Raw genomic sequence first — 21,373 nt, forward strand, 5'->3', positions numbered from 1 at the left:
CGAGTGCCATATGGACCAATTCTTATCCCTCGCCCTGCGGTTATGAAAATACATATACAGAACCCCAGTAGGATGGCGAGAGACATTTTAAGAGGACTAACCTGTGCTATTTGAATCCGTTGGAGGTCACTCAGTTCTGAACTTCCCCAGCAGCTTCAGTCTCGTTTCCTGTAGAGCTGCATGTGACACCACACTTCCTCACCGCACCTTGCTAGATTCGCTTCGCTTAGTTTTAAAACTAGATGAAGAAATTAACTGTCCTTTACAGCATGTTTAAGAGCTTTCTGCTCTCGTGTTGAACCACTGACATTTCTACATAGCCAAAAAGCGCTCCTCTATTGCCTTCTGAGTCACTCCATGATTCAATGGACCTTTTTGTACTATTTCTTTGTATTAATACCAAACGCTGAATGTGATTCTGTTACAGTATGCTCAGGCTGCCCCCCCCCCCCCCGCTTCTTTTAAAGAGGAAACAAATGCAATAGTGGAGAACGTAATTACACTGCAGGCGTGGGAAATTTCACTTCCAGGATACTGGTTTATAAAATTTTCAGAATTGTAATGAATTGATGTATTCAAATAGATGTGGTTATCTGCAATTTTCAGGAATATTCTCCATTTGAATGTGGCAAACAGCTTTCACAGGAGTTTGATTCCTATGAAAAATAGTTTATGTCTTAAGAAAAGTAGATGTCCTCTTAGTTTTAGCAGTATGCATCTATATATTGTCATCTAGTGATGGGACAAAGAGCCATGAACATACATCACAATAGGAAGGAGGACAGTAAATTCCTGGATTAGAAGAGTACATTTACAGGATTAGTCATAAGGTGGTGATTTAGCAGAATTTTTTTTCAAAGACACATGAATTTTGGAAAGGCAATCTAATCCTGACACAGCCTGGTAATAAAGTTTGAAGACTACCACGTCAGAGGAGATGCAGAAGAGGGTCAGCAAAGAGAGCAGGAAGATGCTCCTTGTGGAGTATGTTAAACACCCTTCAATTAGGCTAAGGGGGGCAGGGGGGAGACATCAATTAAACATCCCTTTATTTAGTAAGAGCTGAAATAACAACAGCCAGTGCCTGGGGCACTGGTCAGCCTGGCGAGGACTAAGTGAAGGCAGATGGGTTACATAGCCAGAGGGGTTCCCTTGGAGACTGATTGCAAACATCTGTGCTGGGGCATGGATGGAGTTATCTGCACCTAAGTGTGGGTGTGAAGAACCCAAAGGCAGGAATAGAGTGAACAAACAGACAGCAATGCTGCACATCTGGGATGCAAGGCTTTCAGCAGCAACACTCCTTTATGGCTGTCCCCCCATTGCCATTCATTTCTCCCTCTGTGCCCCATGGTGCTCTCAGGTGTGTTTGCACAGTGGTTCCACAGCCCATGCCATGGAATGTATTGAGGAACTGATCTAGTGTGCAAAATCTGATGAGGTTTTTTTTTCTTCCTTTTTCTCCCTCTCAGGCAGCAGGGGACAACTGCTAGCATGAAGCTGGCTCTGCTGCTACCCAGGCTGTAACAGAAAACCACAGCTTACAGTGAGAGGCCCAGAGCAAACCAACGGGAGCTGCTTCTTTGCCCATTGGTTGATGCTTTCTATGTAATTTCTGTGTAAATTAAAAGGTTTCCACTAAAAATGTCATCTTTTAAATTAGACTGTGCCAGATGAAGACATCAGTGTTGTGAGCAGCCGCCCGGAGCAAAGAATTACCTCCTTGGCTGCTGCCTCGGGGCTTCCTACCACCGCTCACTATTTTACCACTATCAAATGAGCCAAATTAGCTCCAATAATTCTTATCAGTTGGTTAAAGTATCTTGACTGATCCCACTGGAAATCGAGTGGCAAGAGTTTCGTGGATCCCTCCTACCCACAGAGATGGGGGAGAAGTGACCTCTGGCAAAGAGGCAGCCACAAACAAGATTTCAGACAGCAGCACGTGCCTGCTGCCAGGGCCACTGGCTGCCAAGTTCTATGCTTGTGCAAGAGTAGCTGTGCAAGGACAATCCCGCCTCCCCTGGAAGTTGGCAAATGGAGTATAAAAAGTTGCCAGATAAAGGGACAAACTTGGGAGAGGGGAGGATCCATTCTGGTTGGCAAGGTGAGAACAACACAAATCTTCCCCATTCAAGGAACTTCAGCAGCTAAGGACTGAACAAATCATAGAATGATTTAAGTTGGAAGGGACCTTGAAGGTAGTCCAGTTCCAACCCCCCTGCCATGGGCAGGGACACCTCCCACTAGACCAGGTTGCTCAAAGCCCCATCCAGCCTGGCCTTGAACATTTCCAGGGATGGGGCATCCACAACTTCCCTGGGCAACCTGTTCCAGTGTCTCCTTTCTTCCTGATATCTAATCTAAATCTACCCTCTTCCAGTTCAAAGCCATTACATCTCGTCCTATCACTACATGCCTTTGCAAAATGCCCCCCTCCAGCTTTCTTGCAGGCACCCTTTAGATACTGAAGGCTGCTGTAAGGTGCCCATCAAATCATACCCATCTAAGAAGAGAGAGAAGTATTTTAAGTGCAAGCATACAGAGGATGCCCACACAAAAGGAAATACATGCATGACTTAAAAACAAACAAACAAACAAAAAAACCCCAAAAAACCAACTCCACAAAATAGATGCTTTTGCATCAAGACTCCTTCTGGGCACACACGCGCCAAAGCTCCTGCAGCTGTAGCGGGAGCACACAGGCAAACACACATCAGCAGATGCATCTGCTCTGCTTCCATTTAAAAGTTTTGGGCCAAACGGCCAAGGTATTATTTACACTGGAAGACACTCGAGAGCGCTGCAAGAGGCATGCGGCGTAAGCATTTATTTTCCCTTCGGTACGCGTGCAGAGAGGCGACACGCCGGACCCCGAGCTTCAGAGGTGCCGAGGGGAAGTTGAAGAGTTCAGGAAGCGCCATGTTTGCTCTCAGCACACTGCCTCTTTGTCCTCCCCCCGCTGCTCGCCCGGGGGCCTTCTGACAGCCCAAGTCCCTCACAGGAGACAGGTTATTTCTCTCCATTGAAAGAAGGGGCTACCTTTACAAAGTCACTTTTAATGCACCAGCCGCCGTGTGAGGATCTAGCAGTGTATATCGTACCGTGGCAGAGCTGTGCTTGGAGTCGCTGCTGGGGCAACTTTTATATCCCCCCCCGAGATACTCCGGGGTTGTTCAAGACAGGAGGAATGTGTTCGCCCAGCAGGTGACTTGCAGTGGTTTCCCAGTCACTTTTAAGCTATGCCCAAGCAAAACGGCCTCCCAGGGCATCGCTCCAGCCGAGGCCGGAGTGCAGCAGCACCTCGGTGGGGCCAAAGAGATGGAGACACAGGGACAGCAGAGGCAGCTGTGTGACACCAGGGGGGACTGGCCATGTCCATAGACCTCTCAGGCAGCGGGGTTTGCTGAGCCACCAGGGACAGAAGAGGATCTGTCAGCTCTGTCCACAGACCATCAAGACGTGAAGGGAAACATCTGAAGCCTGATAAATTCTGTCCTCTCTAAACAAACTGCTTATTTCTCCATCCTTCTCACAGATGAGGAATCTGTTGCCTGGTACCTTCCAGAGGACCAAAGCCTTGAAAGGATTTTCCTCAGTAATCTCACATGATAAGCCAAATGCTTGTAAATAAATAATGTTGTATCTCACCTTGTACATGCGCAAGACAAACCCATCTCTATGTTCTGAGTGAAAAGTATACTTGAAGCTCTTCCTTATGTACACCTGGGTACCTAATGGAGACATGTGCTAGTAACCCCGCGGAGGGCACAAGTTGTTTTTAAGACCGTAAACTGACTTCCCCTCACTTGCCACGAGATCAAACAGTGTTTGATTTATGGATAAAGGACCACCCTGGCAGCAATAACAAGTTCCACAGTGGCCTGACAGATAAGTTACACTGGGATGATAACAGAAACAGCTGTAAAGCTATTTACACAAATAATTTACTGTCCTGTGCTATGGGGATAAGAAGGCAATCACGGGCTCTGAGGTTTTTGGCTTAGATTAGAAGCATGCACTACCCTACATCCACACGTTTGGGTAAGCCTGGATCACCATGTCCAGTAAACCAAGCATGCTGAATCCCAGCATTCAAACCCACACATACCACTTGCCTTATAAAAATGGGTCCTGTTTATTCATTATATGGGAATTTATCCCCTTCACCAATACGGCTAAGACACACACACACCCAGAAAATAATGGATATAGTGGGGACTGTTTTCTATCTGGTACCTGTCACCAGCAAATATGAGCAATTAACATCTCAGTGACTGGGCAAAACAATCTGTACTGCTCCTGACCCCGAGCGGGCACAACACATGCGAGTGCAAGAGTAAGCCATCATGTGGAGCTGCTAATATGCAACTACAAAAAAAAACCCAACCCAAATCTGTTTGCCAAATCACCAGAGCCAAGCACTAATACAGAGGTGTTCAAACTTCAAAGCAGGAGCACAGTCGGCAAGAGTTTGCTGAAAGAATTACAACCAGGCATGGAAACTGGGACTTCTCAGTAGCATATAATCCCTGCTGTTTCCATTTCCTCTTGCTCATTATCGGCACAGACGGGGGCTGAAGATTAGTAAACAGTGGGTGTTTGGGGTGAATTAGAGCATGTGTGATGTAGAGCTAGGTATCCTGGTGGCATCTGTGTGACTTTGTAGAGAGATGCAAATATTTAATTTTCCCCACTACGTTTCTTCAGAATGATGAAATATTAACATGTTCCTTGGGGGTGGGAGAATCATATCAGATAAAACAGTCTATCTTGACTTTCATCTGGGTTGTGAACAAAATCTGATGGTCAAAAATCTTCTGGCAACACCCCCTTTGAAGCTGTGAGTGTGTGGAAGATGAGTTTTCACACTGCTCCTGTCCTGTTTGAAACAGGAAAAAAAAAATTCTGGGACAAAAACCATACAGCTACATGTATATGAATAATGAGATTTTCAGCTATTGCCCTTGGTTACCACAGGTTACCCTTTCAGAGGACAGCTATGTAAATAAAAGCCATTACTATGACAATGTAGTATGCCTAGAAACGCCTACAAATTTCTTGACTCAAGTGAAAACTGCTGAACTGACAAATCCTGCTCTCACAAAATTACTTGTCCTCCCTGCTCCAATAATAGAGATACTAACAGACTCCCAAAGAAAAGTCCTGCACTGCACATGTATTATGAAATATGTTATAAGATACACTTCTAAAAGGAGAACTCTATCTTTGTGGAATTCTCTTCATACCATTACAGATATTTCAAGTAACTTTAATTTGTTCTCAGGAACCAAAAAAGAGCTTAAAAGTAATGGCACTAGTCATTGCTTACAATACTTTCACATAAAGCCTAATTTCTTAGTTTGCAGCCTTTTTATACAGCAAGCTTGAGACGCAGTTTCTCTTTGACCTGGTCAAAGAGAATGGGATTACTCAACAGGTCCACCAACATAAGAAAAAATGTATGCTATCTTTCCGAACAGTATTTTCAGCAATTTCTGCTCAATAAAAATTGCCTTGCTGTTTTTCTAGAGCAGTTTTTTTTTTTTTTTAAATACCTTGCTAATGGCATGTCTAGGTCTTCAAGTATCTTTTTCAATATGTGAGCATTGCTATGATGGTAATATTAAAAGATATTTATTATTGAGCAAACTGTCTTTAGCTTTTAGCGCAAGTCCTAAAGTTTAGAAAGTTTCAACACAAAGAGGTTTTATATCCTAGGTTATTTCAATAGAAAGCACCAACTGTTTTTAAAGGTCACACTTAAACCTGAGTAATGCTATATATTCAAAATGCCCATCAGCATTTGCGTACATATATATACACACACATGTGTAAGTCAAAAAAGGTAAGCAAATCTGCACCTTAGAAATCAAGACCTACCACAACATCCACACATTTTAAAGCCACAAAAATAATATTCATTGACAAGAGCAATTTTACATCTGACACAGGCCATACAGTTTCAAGTGGTTACTTCTGCTTCATTTCCCCTTTACACTCTGAATCTTCATACTAGAAGCACTGAAACCTTTTCACTAGATAGAAAATAGAAAGGGAGCTAGCTACAAGCAGGATAATATGAGAGTATATATTGGCATGATTTCACTGGAGGCAAAAGAGCCATGCACCATTTAATAGTAGGAGCATCCTATCCAAAGCTCAGACCCTTTTTTTTTTTTTTTAAAGTGGAAATAAGTCCCAATCAGTGGGAACTTTAGTCCATTTCTTTCATTCTTCCCATGGGTGGTATATTCCACATCAGGAATATTTGGATGCCAAATATAGACACAGATCAGAGTCTGTGCATTCTTGCTGGGTGATTATAAAATAAAAGCAGCTTCTCTGCTGTATAAAGGATAAGACCTTTTATTCTTTGCTGCAAGTGCCAGCAATCCCATACTGACTGGAACTACGCCTGAGTGAGGTGAGCAAGATCGGATCATGCACTTTTCTTTCATTAATATTTATTGAAAACAATATTCTCCCAAGAATAAACAGGAGAAATGGAGGCTCAATATATGAATATGTATACCCACAGCATGCCACATTCTCATTTGATTATCTATGCAATTACTATGAATTAGGAGAGCAGTAGTTAAGAAACTATGAGGGAATTTCAGGGTCCATGAAAAGCATCCAGATAACAGCCTTGGAGACTAAGGCTCTCTGTTTCCTTAGACAGTCAAAAATTCATCCCCGTTGAGAGATCCTATATCTCACACATACATTAGGGGTAGCTACATGGGACACATCAAAGCGAGATCACTCACACTACCATGCCCAGTGTTGGCCCTGGTCTGAAAGGCTCACTCGCCAACCATCCAGGAACAGTTTCAATTCTCATTCACCATCTGACTACTTCATGATGGCTTTCAGCATGGAAGTCAGTTAACACCATTTTGAGCAGGAACTTCTGTGTCATAGACCTGGGATTACTGACTCTTTACACTTAGACTACACTAAAACTGACAGAAAACAATGTTTACTCACAGCTCACCAGCTTAGAGGTAAAGTACTGATCTAGGAATAAAATGCCCTATATTGCCAATCACCAAAACCTGGTTTCAGCAACTGCTGAAGCTGAGTCAATTGTCAGGAGACTGCACTCACAGGACAAAGCAACACCTCTACCTCACATGGGTATGGAGACACCCTGTTGTTCCTGCAGCTGGCCAAATAAAAGGAGCTGGGTTTCTGATTCCTTGGCTATGCAAGTTCCCATAACACACTTGAGAACTGGTGATCTGGAATGTACAGGTTGAGACCGAGTGCAAGCAGCAGTTTGGTATTCTGGCTCGAAACAGCTTGGCACTAGGTCTCCCTTGTGAGCAGAAGTTCCACACAAGAACATAACTGAGCTTGTAATCATCTGTCTGTATCCCACTCTGCATGTGTTTTGTTTCTTCTTTCCTCTCCCAATGGTAAAAGGCCAGGTACTCAGTAAAGAACAGAATAATTAAATTTACAGCTAAGTATATGGCTTATGGCTCTGAGGATGTTACCTATGCACAACAGAAACCCCCGGCTTTATGTATGTGAAGCATGGCTGCCTGAAAAGTTGCTGCTAACAGAGCAGAAATACCTTACAGTCCAATTTCTATACTATTCAGTGAAGCTGGCTGGCTCCCCTGCGAGGCTGTGCCATGGCGGTGACCTAAGAACAGTGCAGAGGAAAGCAGCAGGGGCCTCCTAAAACCCTCCTGCTCGGCCTGAAAAATTACAGCTGCCCCAGAGTAAGGGGGGGTATGATGACAGCATGGGCCCCTTGGAGGAGGCAGAAAGATTAGTCACGGCCATTTCGGTAGAGCCCACGCTTCCAGTTGGTCTGTGGGCCACGTCCCAGTAGAGCCAGCACATCCCAGCATGGTCCCTCATGGAGGATGAATTGTGAGACAATACTCCCCGGCTCTCATTGGCGATGCCTCGAAGCATCCCCACACGCTGCAGGAGTCTAAAGGTGTTTCTTCACCCGCTTCCCTGTTGCTACATGCTGCCAGCGGGGGCTCAACTATACCAGCTGTGATACAGGCTGTTTATACCTACTTGAGGTTTCATGATGTTAATAGTTTGGATTTAAGTAAACTTTGTGACATATTTAACTTTTGGCTTTTTGCTGCTAAATGGGACAAGGACTGTTCTCTCAACTTCTAATGCCAAAGCCAGTACCTTGTGCCACTCTTGGGAATTCTAGTTTTGAAGGCCTTTGATTGTCCATGAGGCTATTTCCATAATTATACCCTTAAGAACTATTAAAAGAAAATCCCTTATTTTATACTTGCCCTTATACCAGACAGGATTCCTTAGTGACAGGGTTTGAGATCCTGCACGTTACAGAAAATGACAGTGATACCAAGGGTCAATTGCTCTGTGGGAAATGAAGAAACCAGGACCTGAACACACCAGGGTTAAACACGGAGAAGTGAAACTGCAATTTGTGACAACTGCACTGGACAGAACTGAGGTTTATTGCATCAAACATGCTGGCAGATACTCTTGGTTTTTTTCTCCCTGGTACAGTCACATCACAGCAACCATCCAAAACTTTAGAAGAAAGATGTCATAGGCACTGAAGAGCAGAAGAAAGAGTGAGCCTACCTTCAGGATGGTGACTTCCAAAAATAACCAGCAGTCTCCACCAGAGAACAGAGGGAGCACCTCCAGAATCCTAATGGAAAACAGCCCAGAGGAAGCCCGGGAAACACCATCCTGACCTTGCCTGAAACAATCCTGCTCCACTGGTCTCTTCTGAGCGCTGATACCCCATAGCAACCTTAGATCAAGGGCAGGACTGGACCCAGGGTCACACCTACCAGCCCTTTTTTTCAGTCCAGAGTGATTTTTGGTTTTGCTGTGTCTCTCTGTTCTCACTTCCTAGGGCATAAAGTCACACTTAGCTAAGAAATGGTAGTGGGATACTTCCGTATCTCTATATAAAGGGAAGAAGGTAAAAATACATTATATATAACTTTTTTTTTTTTTTGCTTTCTCTTCTTGCAGGGTTTTTCCATTCTATTTGCATTTGCTTCTGTCCATACCCCACAGCGGATGGCCTGAAGCATTTCTTTAATGCCTCATCAGCCTTGCTGATTAGTAAGCAGATGGTACACAAATATATTTGCGAGAAGAATAAAAAGCTTTCAGTCTAAGCAAAAAAAGAGAAGTCATATACTGCTCTTACTGTAAACAACTTTAAACTCCATTATTCCTCCTAAGAGGGAACTTTCTTGGGGAACTTTTAAAGTAACACAAACCAGAAGACAACAATGACAGTTCTTTCCCTTGGAAGCACAAAATCCCTCAGTGTTCTCATTTAAGTACTGCACATGATGACACCCAACTGGGTTTTACCCTGCAATTCACTCGCATTATCAGGGATGTTCTGCTAAACAACTGGCACATTTTAGATGAATAAAGAGGGAACTTGTCCAGTTATCTCAAGCTGTTTGTCAGTTATGGAACATTTCATTTTCTAGTTCCCCATAGCAGCTCAAGTTAATTTATCTTCCTCTTGACTTCAGTCAGCATGCACACATTTTTAAGGATGCACAAATGAAAAAAAGAAAAGGCCATAATAAAACTTGGAGACACTGATCCTGCAGAGAGCTTCTAGGAAGAGGATAACCAATAAATTAGGAAATAAATATTGCTCTGGTTCCACTTAAGGGGACAAGTAAGTATAAGTATGTAGCTGTTTTTCAGAGTAAGATGCTTCACTTTGAAAAGCATCATCTTATTTGGAATTAAAACTAAACAAGACAAGAATACGAGTTGCCCAAGAGACACTAGTCAATTCAATTAAAAGTAATCTATTTTGTAAGATTGTGCCATGAAAGACATTTTCTGTCCCTCCCTAAACCACCTATTCAGATTAAATGCAGAACTTGTATTTGAAAATACAGTAGAAAGGTCCAAGGAAGAATTATTTCTCTGTGGTTTGTTGCTTTCTAGCATTAAAACCAAGTTTTGAGAGTTTCAGGCTCCAAGACACCACCAGAACAATTGATTGGAAAAGTTGTACCTTTAAGTTGTACCTGTATCTTTCTCTCAGTTTCAAAGTAGTATTAGTCTGGGGTGGTTTGATAATGCAACCTGGAGACAGGAATGATTATACACTGGTACGTGTTGCCTCTGTGGCCTCAGATGAATAGCATTCTCTCTAAAACTGAAACAGTCGCATACCTTCCTTACCATCACGTTGCTAGCGTTTGATTTTTCATTTCACCCCACTGGAATAGAAAATGCATCCTACTGGGACTTGGTCAAACACATTCCCTTAAAATCAAAGGGAAGATGCATGATCATATGAAAAACGAGAAGCAGCATCTCACCAAATAGAGATACATTTAAAGAGATCGACATATTGAGTCATGCAAACTCATTTCTCTGTGTGAGCATGTGGTTTGCTTACTTACAACATATGCAACACACAGCACCCTTCATGGTTTACATTTAATACTTTCTTTAAAAACTCTTTTCAGTAGCTTCAAATGTGAAAGCAAGAGTGAAAATTCTCTATTTTGCATTTCCATGCCAGAAAAAAAAACTTTTGGAAATACGTTAGGCAAAGCAGGTCAGTCAATGTTGGGTAAATCAGGAGGAGAGCGGTGACTGACGTGATGACCATGGGAGGACTGATGAGTTGAGGTAAACTGAAGAGAAGACTGTAGTACTGCACGGCTGATGCTGCCCATGTTTGCCAAACCGCACTCCAAATTGATCCAGGAGTGTCAAAGTAGTACCCTTGAATTACTGGCTGAGGAACATTTCCTCAGGTAGGATGTGAGGGGGAGAATAACCAATCCTCCCCTCCCAAGCATTTCTCATCATCCATGTCTTTCTATTAAAAAGCCACCTAACTGATTCTAATTACAAAACCAGTTACCATCCTGCTTAGGCTACTCATAAAAAGAACGTTCCTGATTCATGCCACCCTCTTACGCCTCTGAAGTGCTACCCCAGCAGCTGGATTTTGCAAGCTGCCTCCAAGCACCTACATCTTTCCTTGGGGACCAGGGTAATTTGAGGGCAGCTATAAGGTCCTACCACGTTCAGCACCTGCTGGTGAGGTGAGCTAATGAGGCACCGTCTGTTGTTCTCAGCAGAAATAGCAGAGACATCACTGATCTAGGGCAGCAGCTCTCAAACTTAACTGCTCACATCACTGCTTTAAAAAATGAAAAAAAAAAAAGAAAAAAAAAAAAAGGAAAGAAAAGATAAAAGAGCTGGGGAAAAAAATATGGAAGCTTAGACAAAATCCTCTTTCACTTCTTGAAAAGGGGCCAGGGCACAGCTCTGAGCTACTGGGTGCACAGACTGGTCAGGAGGGACGTTGTGTCTGCTGAAACTCATTTTACCTTCTTAATTCCCAAGAACAAGTATATTGCGGATTGTATTTTGCACATTTGATAACACTACACTCCCCCTTTCATGGTTTGTCTTGCCTATGGAGATCTTTAAATCAGCAAGAGAAAACAAGACAAAAAAAAAATAAATCTGAAAACAAAACCAGAGTCTGGATCAGAAAATTCGTTGCACAGTCTATGATTTAATACTCAGAACTACAGAAGATAAAGTTTTACATACCCTCAAGGTTAAGTAGGAAGAAACTCATGCTGCTAACCAAATCCTGCGGTGTGCTGAGCCAGTGTTACAAACCTGGGCCAGAGTCTGGCCCTGCCAGCCTTGGGCTGTCAGTGCCAGCATGCTCTCGTGTGCGCTGCAGGTATTTCCCTTGCCAAGAAATCCCAAGTTCTCAGTTCTACACATGTCCCATTGTAAAGACGCCTTTTCTAAGGTTTAAGACAGTGTGTTGTATTCAACCGTATCGCTGACCATGGCTAATCTGGGATACATTCATGAGCGCTCACACTTGTGCTTCCATGGCAAGCAGGTGTAGCACCCATACCTATCTCCCAAGCAAAGCCACCCAGACAATTCGGCTTTATGCAGCTGGCAGGCTCAGCTGCCACAGGGCATTACTCTGACACACAACTCTCTTCACAGAACACCAATGCACATGTATAATCGGACAACAGGTTGTGGTGACAATAAAATAACACATTATCATATCCAATTTCTATGGCTTAAAGGATTTCCCAACTTTCTGTGCCTGCTGATGCCCTCTTAGTATTTAGATACCCCTGTCAAGTGAGCTACAAAAACAACCCGTTATTATGGTGAATAAGTGATGGGCAGATCTGCTGAATGATGCAAGGCTCCACTGACTTTTAGTTATGCTTATGTAACTCCATAGTCTCACAGCTGCTAATAATTAGCAGATGACCTGCATAAGTGCTAGACAAAAAAAAAGGGAAAAGAGCTGCTTCATCACTTCAGAAACAAGCTACCAAAACAAGAGTAATTTTTTTTTTTTTTTAAATCTGCCATGATTTTCTTTTTCTCCTCTCAACAGAATTCAAACAAACACAGCATAACGAATGCAGCATAACTTATAACTGAAGATCTGAATGGTGCCTTGTTCGTAGCATTTGGATTTGAAACACAGATGCAGTTAACTCACAGCTTAACTCCTTCCACGGTACTCTTTAAAATGCTGATCTGTGTTCTTCTCAGCTTCCAGATTTTAAGAAGTTTTCTTCAAGCAATTTTTATTTTTTTTTAAACAAAGAGAGATTCAAACTTGGATTCAGTGTACAGCTTCCTCTGCTCTTTTCCTCTCTTAAAAATAAGAGATTAATTGTTATGCAGCAAACTGGGAATAACATCACTTTCTAAAAATTTCCTTTGCAGCTCTTGTCTTTATTTCACCAAATTCTTTTCCAGATCTGATGTTCTGAGTGTTTCCTGAAAAAGTCAATGCAATAAACTGTTCTTGAATACTAAAGCCCCCTATGAATATGATAGATAAAGGAAAAAAAAAATATCTTTCAGAGGGCAAAAGCAGTCTCTGTTGCCAAGTGATTTGAAAATAGTCGAGTAGGGAAAGGAGACGGTTTTATGTTTAAAGACAACATCTTTTAGCTACTAAGGCACTAGTCTGCCAGCCAGGAGATTGATGATTCTCTCTCAGCACTATTATTGACCTGCTGCTATGAGACTTTGGGCAAAGTCACTTCCCCACACTATGATTCTCTATGCACTCCAATTTTTTAAGTCTTTATTCAGGCTTCTCAAGGCCCTTTTTGGATGTTTTGAGACCACTTTTATTCCCAAATGTTCTGGGGACAGACAAAAGCAGCCATGCTTATCCAATAATGAAGAAACAGCATATAGCCAGCTGGAAAGAACTACTTGATCTCATCTAGTTCAGAGCAGGGCTAACCTGGCTTAAAGCAGATTGCTTGGGCCTTGTCCAGTCCAGTTTTTAAACCATTTCCAAGGACAGAGACTCCACAATCTCTCTGGACAACCAGTTCCAGTGGTTGGCCACCCTCACCGTGGAGGATCTTAGTGGTAATTTTCATAGGATGCAGCACAACGAGCAAAGGAATGAAATGCTTTCTTAGGGTTCACTTTGGGTCCTCTTAAGTCAGGGTCCAGGAAAGTTCAGAGAGAAGCCTGCTCCACACTGCCCGCTCTTCATGGCAAGAGGATTTCAGCGCTCATGGACAGCATTCACCAGAAATATTAAAGAGAGGGAGGAAGAAGGAATCACCCCACTTCCTGAAGTTATCACAAAAGAAACATGCACAAGCTATTTTGGGCTCACTGAAGCTGCCAAGAGCATTTATTTTAACCTCTGTATTACTTCCCATTAAAGAATATCCTGTAGTTTCTTCAGCAGGAGAGATATACTCAAGTTTAGCTTAAATGAGGAGGAGAGCCCTCTCACGAAGACATGCACTAGAGGACAGAAGGGCCCTTCACATGGACTTAGTCCCAGGAAGGAAGTGGCAGAAGCTACATACATACACACACCGAAGAGATTAAAGATGACAGGTGCTACACAAACAGTTTAAATCTTAGAAACTTTTGCTTCTGCAACATTAGTAGTTTGAGGGGTTACAAAAGCATACATTTTAACTCCAAAGTGTACTTATGTGTAATTGGAACCAAATGTAGAAGAGCAGTAATGAAGTTACAGCAGAGTTAAGTGTTACAAAACAGACTCTCAAACTACTCCTTGTGCTTCCCGTTTATCTCCTTCCAGGAATAAGGAAAAACTTTCTACTCTGAACTCCTTTGATCTCTCAGATTTAGTTCAAACTGCTCCCTTGCCGCTTGCATCGTCAGCCTTAGAGACACTCTTCACTGATCTTTGTGAACCGAGCTGGATGAGACCCAAGGACAGCTGCTCTTTCAGACCCGTGTGCCTGCAAGGCTGAACAGCCGCCGCAGTATCTTCAGAGCCCTGATGTTCAGGGTTATTTCCACTGAAAAAATAATCTTTTCACAGTTCAGATTTCACTTAGAACTCAGCAGCGGTGGCATAGTGCTTGCCGAGAATCACAACTGAGTACTAATGTAGTAAACAGTTCACCGATTTCCTTCCCCTTGCTCCTTTTCAGATATCTGGACATACGCACGCATGTAGCTAGTGCTATGTGAGAGCACTACACTGCTATCATACTGGTCACCACAAGCCTCTGAAACATTTTAAATGAAACCTTCTACTAAAGCATGATTCTAGACATCTTTATTAAATTTAGGTTTTAATAATCCCTCTTCTGGGCCATTTGCTGACTAACAGTTCAGCAGTTATTATTCAGTAACAGACTTTCACATGCATCTTTGAAGTAAGGAGCTAAGCAAGTAGGTGTTAATTGCACACCCAACAGGCAGGTGCCTTGGAGATCTGTGGCCATTTCCAGTATCCTCATCCAGTATCCCAGATCTGTTCTACCAACCCAAAACTTAACTAACTCCCAACATAAAGAATGGTCTCCCCACCCCTGCTTAGATACAGTTGAACCAAGATACTCAACAGTCCCTTTTTAAAACAGATCCAACAGACCAAGTGTTAGAGTGCACCACGCAAGGAAAAGGAAAAAGTGTCTTCATTCGAGCCAAGAATAAGAGAAGTCAGTAGAAAGAACACAAAAGCATTTAATTAGATTTTAATTTTGATAACACTTCATTGTTGTGAAGAAGCCACAATCAAAATATGTTTGCCTTGGCAAAAGCATAAACTTTCAAGAAATCTTCCCCTCTCCATTGCATCACTATTTCTCATGGTCTCTATACCTAAATCCATGATCCAGATGGAAATTTAATGCACAGAACATTTATAAAGGCTGTTGCATAAAGACATTCTACTAAAATGTATGTATACCAAGAATAATATACTAGCCTCTAAAGGAAACCTATGAATTCCTGTCCTTGTGTCATATTTGTCAGATAACACCAACACACATTCTTTTCTTTCTCCAAAAAAAAAAGCTTGGTGTTTATACCAGCAAGTCAGAAAACTACTAGCTGTTAGTACTTTATGCACTGTAGGTAATGGAGAGCAATTCTGCAGTGTGTTTCCTTCACAAAGGGATGAGAGTTGCTCCTGCTTCTCAGTGGCCTCTCCACCAGAAGGGGTCTGGAGGCCATCCAATATAAAGGTCATACCTGTTGTCACAGGTGGGAAATTGCTCCTTTTTAGCTAATATCTTTTTCTTTCAACTCTGACTCTACTGCACAAGTAAAATCCCCAAAGCAATTTTGTGGTAACTCTGGGTTTCTCCTCAGGAAAAAAAAAAAAAAAAAAAAAAGAAGTGAAGAGAAAGGTCTAATAGTCTCATAGCAATACAACCCCCAAAGACAGCACCTTGCTACCTGGTGCTGTTGAGAGAGTAATGTAATGCTTTAGAAAGTTAAAAGTGCAATTTCAGTTGAAATACTAAGGCAGTAGCAGAAGTTAGGACATAGCTAGAGAGCTTAAACTGTTTTGAGCCCCATATGCTGGGGTGAGTGATCTCGATGCAGAAGGCAGGGGAAAGGCTGCACAGGGCTGATCGGGGACATTGTACAGACAGAGGGAGTAGCTGCCCCTCCTCCCCTCTCTCCTTTTCCTGAGGTTTTTAACCCAGATTGCTGAACCTTTCAGTAATTCAGTTTACAGCACAACGCCACAGATAACTGGGAGAGGCTGAACGAGCCACAGTACAGGGGGAGGAACAGGTGACCAGCAACAAGAGATAAGAGAGGGGTGGGAAGAACAGGAGTGGAGGCAGAAATCCCTAGGCTGCCCAAGGGCAGCGTGTAGAGTAACTGCAGCCTCCAGGGTGCAGCCCCTGCCCCGAAGAGCTCGCACCCCAGTCAAGGCCAACCACAGGAACTGGCGTGCCTCTCGCTTCACATTCCTTGGAAACTTGCCTTAGCCAACTATGGAAAGAATCATTTCATGTACAACATGGAGAACTACACATTTGACAGGCAGATGCTAAGGGCAATGTCCCGTGCAGCTTGAGGTCAGAGGATGCTTAAAAGTCTAGAAAAGCGAGGGAGGAAGACACACATGATACCCAAGGAATGAAAAACAATGCTTTCTGGAGGAACAGTAACAGGGATTCAAGAGATACAATCTCGTATTTACTCTTGCCCTAGCAAAACAGATGTTTAAACAAAACTTGTGCACACATAAAAAGCTTTTCCTCTCCATTTGTAGCTTTCCTCTGTCTGTCCCCCCCAGTTTTCTCTTGGGCTCTCTTCCTGAATCTCCCTTTCTGCGTCTGTCCTCCCCTCACGTGCTCCCGCTGCACAGAGGGCAGAAGTGCTCTGCAACAGCTGTATTTCCTCCTTGCATGTTCCTTCCCCTCGCCTGCTCCAGCGGAGGGGAAAGTACACACCAGCTCAGCCTGTCTCGTGCTCCATCGCACTCAGGAAGGCACCCTGCCAGAGCAGGTCCCTCCATGGCAGCATGGCCACCCCGCCTGCCTTTACTGCGGGCAAGGCTCCCAAGCAGGCCACACTGCAGGTAACGTGCAGAGGCCAAGCAGGCTCCGAGAGGACCTCTTCTTTTCCACATGGCCTCTTGGGCCTCTGCACTGGGCTCCCGAACTGGGATTTGAAGAAGCTAATGGACAAAAGAAACAGAGGGAAAAGGAGAGAGAGAGAGAAAAAAAGGGTGTGAACAAGAAGCAAAACACACTGCCCATCTTCTGGAGGTCAAGACAACCCAGAACAGCTGCTTATTACAGCCCTCTCTTTGAGGAAGCATTTCAAGAATAAAAGAGCAATTTAGAAGTACCTCACTGTGGGTTCCTGACCAAGCACACTTTAGTACCAGAGACAAGTATTGCTTTTGTCTTAAATAAGAGGCCTGAGCAGGGCACGCGGCAGCAGCTGAAGAACACCTACTCTCAGAGAAGAGTCCTGCTGCGCAGAAGGTGTTTATTAAAAGATGAAGCACAGCCAATAGAGTAGCAGAAGCAAACAAAGGGGAAGACAAGCTAAAGCTTTAAGACTGTTCACTTGAGGTTTCCAAACTTGACTCCTTCAAAAAAGCCCTCAAGCTTGGAGGGCAGAGACCTGCTTTGATTGCCTTCACCGTAGAACATTAACTACAAGGTCCACCTCCACATTTGCTGCAGATGAAAGCACCCAAGGGAGGAAGGCTGTGACACAAACACCTCAGTGAGCAACCAACCGTAACGGCACCCTGCTTGGGTGCCTCTAACATAGGCAACAGTGCGTGCCACCACCCCAGTGTGGCTCTCCCCACCCTACAACGCCAAGCCGGCATTTCACAGCCAGGGATGGACACGGGTACCACCAGCCACCTCCTTGGAGGTCGGGGCCGAGGAGGCACATCCAGAGGCCAACCACCATCCTCCATCCCGGCCACGCACCCAACCCCGGGGTGGGGGAAAGCGAGAGGGAAGCGGGGAGGGATCCCAGCCCTGCCGGCGCGGCTTCGGAAGGCAGGAGGAGCGCGTCCCGAGAGAAGAGCGGTCTGGAAGAAAAGAGAGAAAGAGAAAACAGGCACGAAGAGAGACTCGGCAGCCGCTGCCCCTTGTACCAGCGGGGCGGCGGGGGGGGGGGGTCCGTGCGGGGCGGGCAGGGCCCCGGCGGCGGCGGTCGCCGCCGCCGGGGCCCTGCCCGCCCCGCACGGACCCCCCCCCCCCCCGCCGCCATAAGCGAAGCCCCATCCCGCCTCCCCACGGTCCCCTTACCGCGCTCCGGTCGGGTCAGACGGCGGGAGGGAACGGCAGCTCCCGCCGGGGCTCCAGCCGCTGCGGCGGCCGGGACATGTTGGGCCGGGCGCGGTTATTTATAGCGGCAGGAAGCGGCGCGGCTCGGCTCGGCTCTGGGGCGCCTCTCCCCCGCCGGCCGCGCCGCCGCACATGCCCCAGCCCCCGGGGAACGGGTGGTTGTGGATGGATGGATGGATGGATGGATGGATGGATGGATGGACGGACGGACGTCCACCCCACCTCCCGGGATGGCCGCCTCCCCCGGCTGGCGGTGCAAGAATTTCCCCCGTGGGGTGGCCCTTCCCCCGTGGGTGAAGGTCCTTCTGCCCCAGGTGTTCCAGTGGAAGGTAAAAGCAATCAGAGTTAATAAGATGACCACATTGCAGGGAAGGGTTTGCCGCGTAAACCAGCCTGAACTGTGAATATTGGTAGCTTTTCCAGGGGTTCATCCAGTCCTCCAAACCCTCATCAGGTCTCTGTTTATATGCATTACCCGCATCTGCAACCTCCTGGCCTCCAGTGCATCCTCCCACTCAGCACTGCTCTGGCCATCTGGGAAAGGCGCAAGGCCATTAAGCAGGGTCTCCTCTCACCCCAGCTCCTGTTTGCCCACGGAGCTCTCAACACACTTTATTTTCACAGAATCACAGAAATTTCCTTACCTGCCTCTCATGGCCTTGATAGCAGCCAGCAGGGGAGGGGTAGTGGAGCTTGGGGAATGGCAAGGCAGCAGGCAGACACACACACAGTGGAGTAGAAACATAATTAAACAGTGGGAAGAGGTACTTGCTTTTTCCCTTTTAAGGTTTGCAGTATACCGAGGTGTGGGAAGGTCAATTACCCCTCTCTACATGATGCCCCAAAAGGCATTTGTGTTTCTTACCTCAATTAACTCACGCAGAGTCTCAGCTTGACTAAGTTTTCTAGAAACAAAACTTCTGTTAATGTTTTTGGGTCCAGCGCTGAGGTCTTGAACGGAAAAATGCCCAAAGTACTTGTAATGGAGTAGCTTAAGCAGATAGGACCAAGGTTTGAAGGGCGAGAGCTGTGTCCTGAGCACCTATTTGAGCCAACACATTGATCCCACATGCTTTTGTCTCTGTAGGATTTCATATTTTGGAGGTATTTGGATGTTTTTTTGATTACTCCATGCATGAGCATGGTCCAGCCCAGCAGCTACATAATGCTATTGTCTAAAATATATGAATGTTAGGGACAGGTTTCCTGAATAACTTAAATATGTTCTTGATTCTCTTGTAGCAACATGTCCCAGCAAGGTCAAAGACAGAGTAACCCGTGTGCTGAGCTAACTTGCTACAACTTATTTTCATGTTTTGACCAGGAGATGAGCAGTTGCCCAAAGACACAGCATTATGGTGAGACACGCTGTCCTAAGAGCAATGGCATTACTGATTTGCCTTCAGCATAAGGTTTCAAACCTTGCCAGGCCTTTATGTAGGTCATTTCTCTGTTTCTGTGTCATTGAATGTTTGGAGTGTTGCAAGTTGGAGACAAAAACAGGTAGAATTTTTTCTCTCAACCCTCTTCTGATGCATGCACACAACCTAGACGAGCTTGCAAGCAAAAATTATGAAGCTCACAAGTGGAAAAAATACAGGTACTCTGTGTTTACTGTCTTTACAGACCTAAAGCTCCCTAAAGAGCATGACAAATCCACATGAGGTTCCTAAGCACGGCATAGTGCATTTGGGTCATTGGTTAGCTGAAAAGTCACGTAGAGGCAAACAGTTTCCTCTTTACTACGTACTGGATAAATACCATGTGGTGTGTTTATTTTAGGCTCTATATGGGATAAATAACAAACACTGATACAGATCTGTTCAGCTGTTGGAAGTTGGGAAGACGTGCTGTGGTGGGAGACCGGTGCTGGGATGACGGGAAACAATGACAACCCTTGCTGGGAAAGAGTTCCCCCTGTATGGGGAAATGCACTGATTGACCCCTCATCACCGCACTGCGGTAGCCTACAAACTGCTTTGGCCTCTTGCCTGCTGGTCAGTACAACCTGTCGCATGGTAACAAGTGAGATTGCCCTGTCCTTGTTGTAAATAACCCACCTACAGCCAACAGAACTCAGAATGAACATGGAAACGGTGGCTTACAGGCTGGCTGTTTTCTGTATCTCTGCCAGTCTTCCATACTTTACGAAGAATTGAAGTACAAGTGTTTTAGAGAGTCTTTTGAAAAGCAGTGGGTGATTGCTCTATTCATAGTTGGGGTTTGATTTCCAGAAAGGGAGAAAGTGCTCCAGAGCTTTGGTAGAAGCCAGTGTCTGCACAACTTTCATCTGAGAGGAGCCTGGCAGCCTTTGTACCAGCTTAACGATTTTTCAAGAAGAAAAAGAGGGAAGGAGGGAATTTACACCCAGGGGTGTGCCTAGGGGCATGGAGGCTGTGCTAGCCTTTATCTAGTACTAGTAAACAGTGTGAAAATATGAGGTCTTGCAACTGGATCCAAGTGCAGCAACATTCTAAAAGTGTCCAAAAAAGCGTATCTGATGTGCTAAACTATCAATGACTTTAAAGGTGACACCTCACATGCCATCATACCAGAAAACACACTTTTCAGGGAGGTAATGTGCTTCCTTTCTCCAATAGCAGCACAATGTTTATGCACTTTGTGGGCCCTGTGTTCCACATACTCTTTCGCCCTGCTGTCCCTACCCACTGCGGTTTGCTTCAGCTGTGGAAACAGGAACTGCTGAGTCAGCACGCTGATGAAACTCAGACTGCTTTCACACATCTCTGGGGAGATGGCCACAGCAAAGAGATTCACAGCAATTTATGTCCTGGAGAAAAAATGAGTACTTAAATTGTCTTACAATTGCCCAAAACAACAATCTGATTTCTTAGAGACTCTCAAACTGAAGGAGGCTTCAGGACCCAAGTACAAGTTGCAGGTGAGTGATGGCACCTGGCATACACAAGCTCATGATCATGCGTTTAGACTTCAGTGAAAGTCATCTTTCTGCTCGCTCTGTTGATCAACTCAACTATGTTTTACAAAGCCGAGATGCAACTGGCTAAATAGACAGAATAAGGCCATCAAATTTAGCTCACCCACCTGGTGAGGTTGGAGAAGAGCAGCCTGTTCCGATTACAGACTCACGCAGAGGTGAAATGGCTCCCTTGGAGCTGGTACAAGGTAATGGACTTTTAAAAATTCAAATAAGCCCCTCAGAAGGGTAAGGTCTCCTGAACAGCATGAGTGCCATGAGGAAAAGAGATTTGGGGGTGACCACATCTCTGGGACCAAAATAACCATGG

The 21,373-nt window shown here is 44.7% G+C and overlaps 1 protein-coding gene across 1 annotated transcript in view; it reads right to left on the reverse strand.

Moving 5' to 3' along the window:
- WIPF1 (WAS/WASL interacting protein family member 1) overlaps nt 1-18,238 on the reverse strand; it is a 57,434-nt gene extending 39,196 nt beyond the window's left edge. Inside the window, exon 1 of the mRNA XM_074145403.1 lies at nt 18,066-18,238. The gene's annotated coding sequence lies outside the window, so the exon portion shown is untranslated. The remainder of the gene's footprint in view (nt 1-18,065) is intronic.
- Nucleotides 18,239-21,373: the final 3,135 nt, after the last annotated feature.

Source organism: Numenius arquata, chromosome 3 (assembly GCF_964106895.1).
Source record: "Numenius arquata chromosome 3, bNumArq3.hap1.1, whole genome shotgun sequence".
Classification (NCBI taxonomy): Eukaryota; Metazoa; Chordata; class Aves; order Charadriiformes; family Scolopacidae; genus Numenius; species Numenius arquata.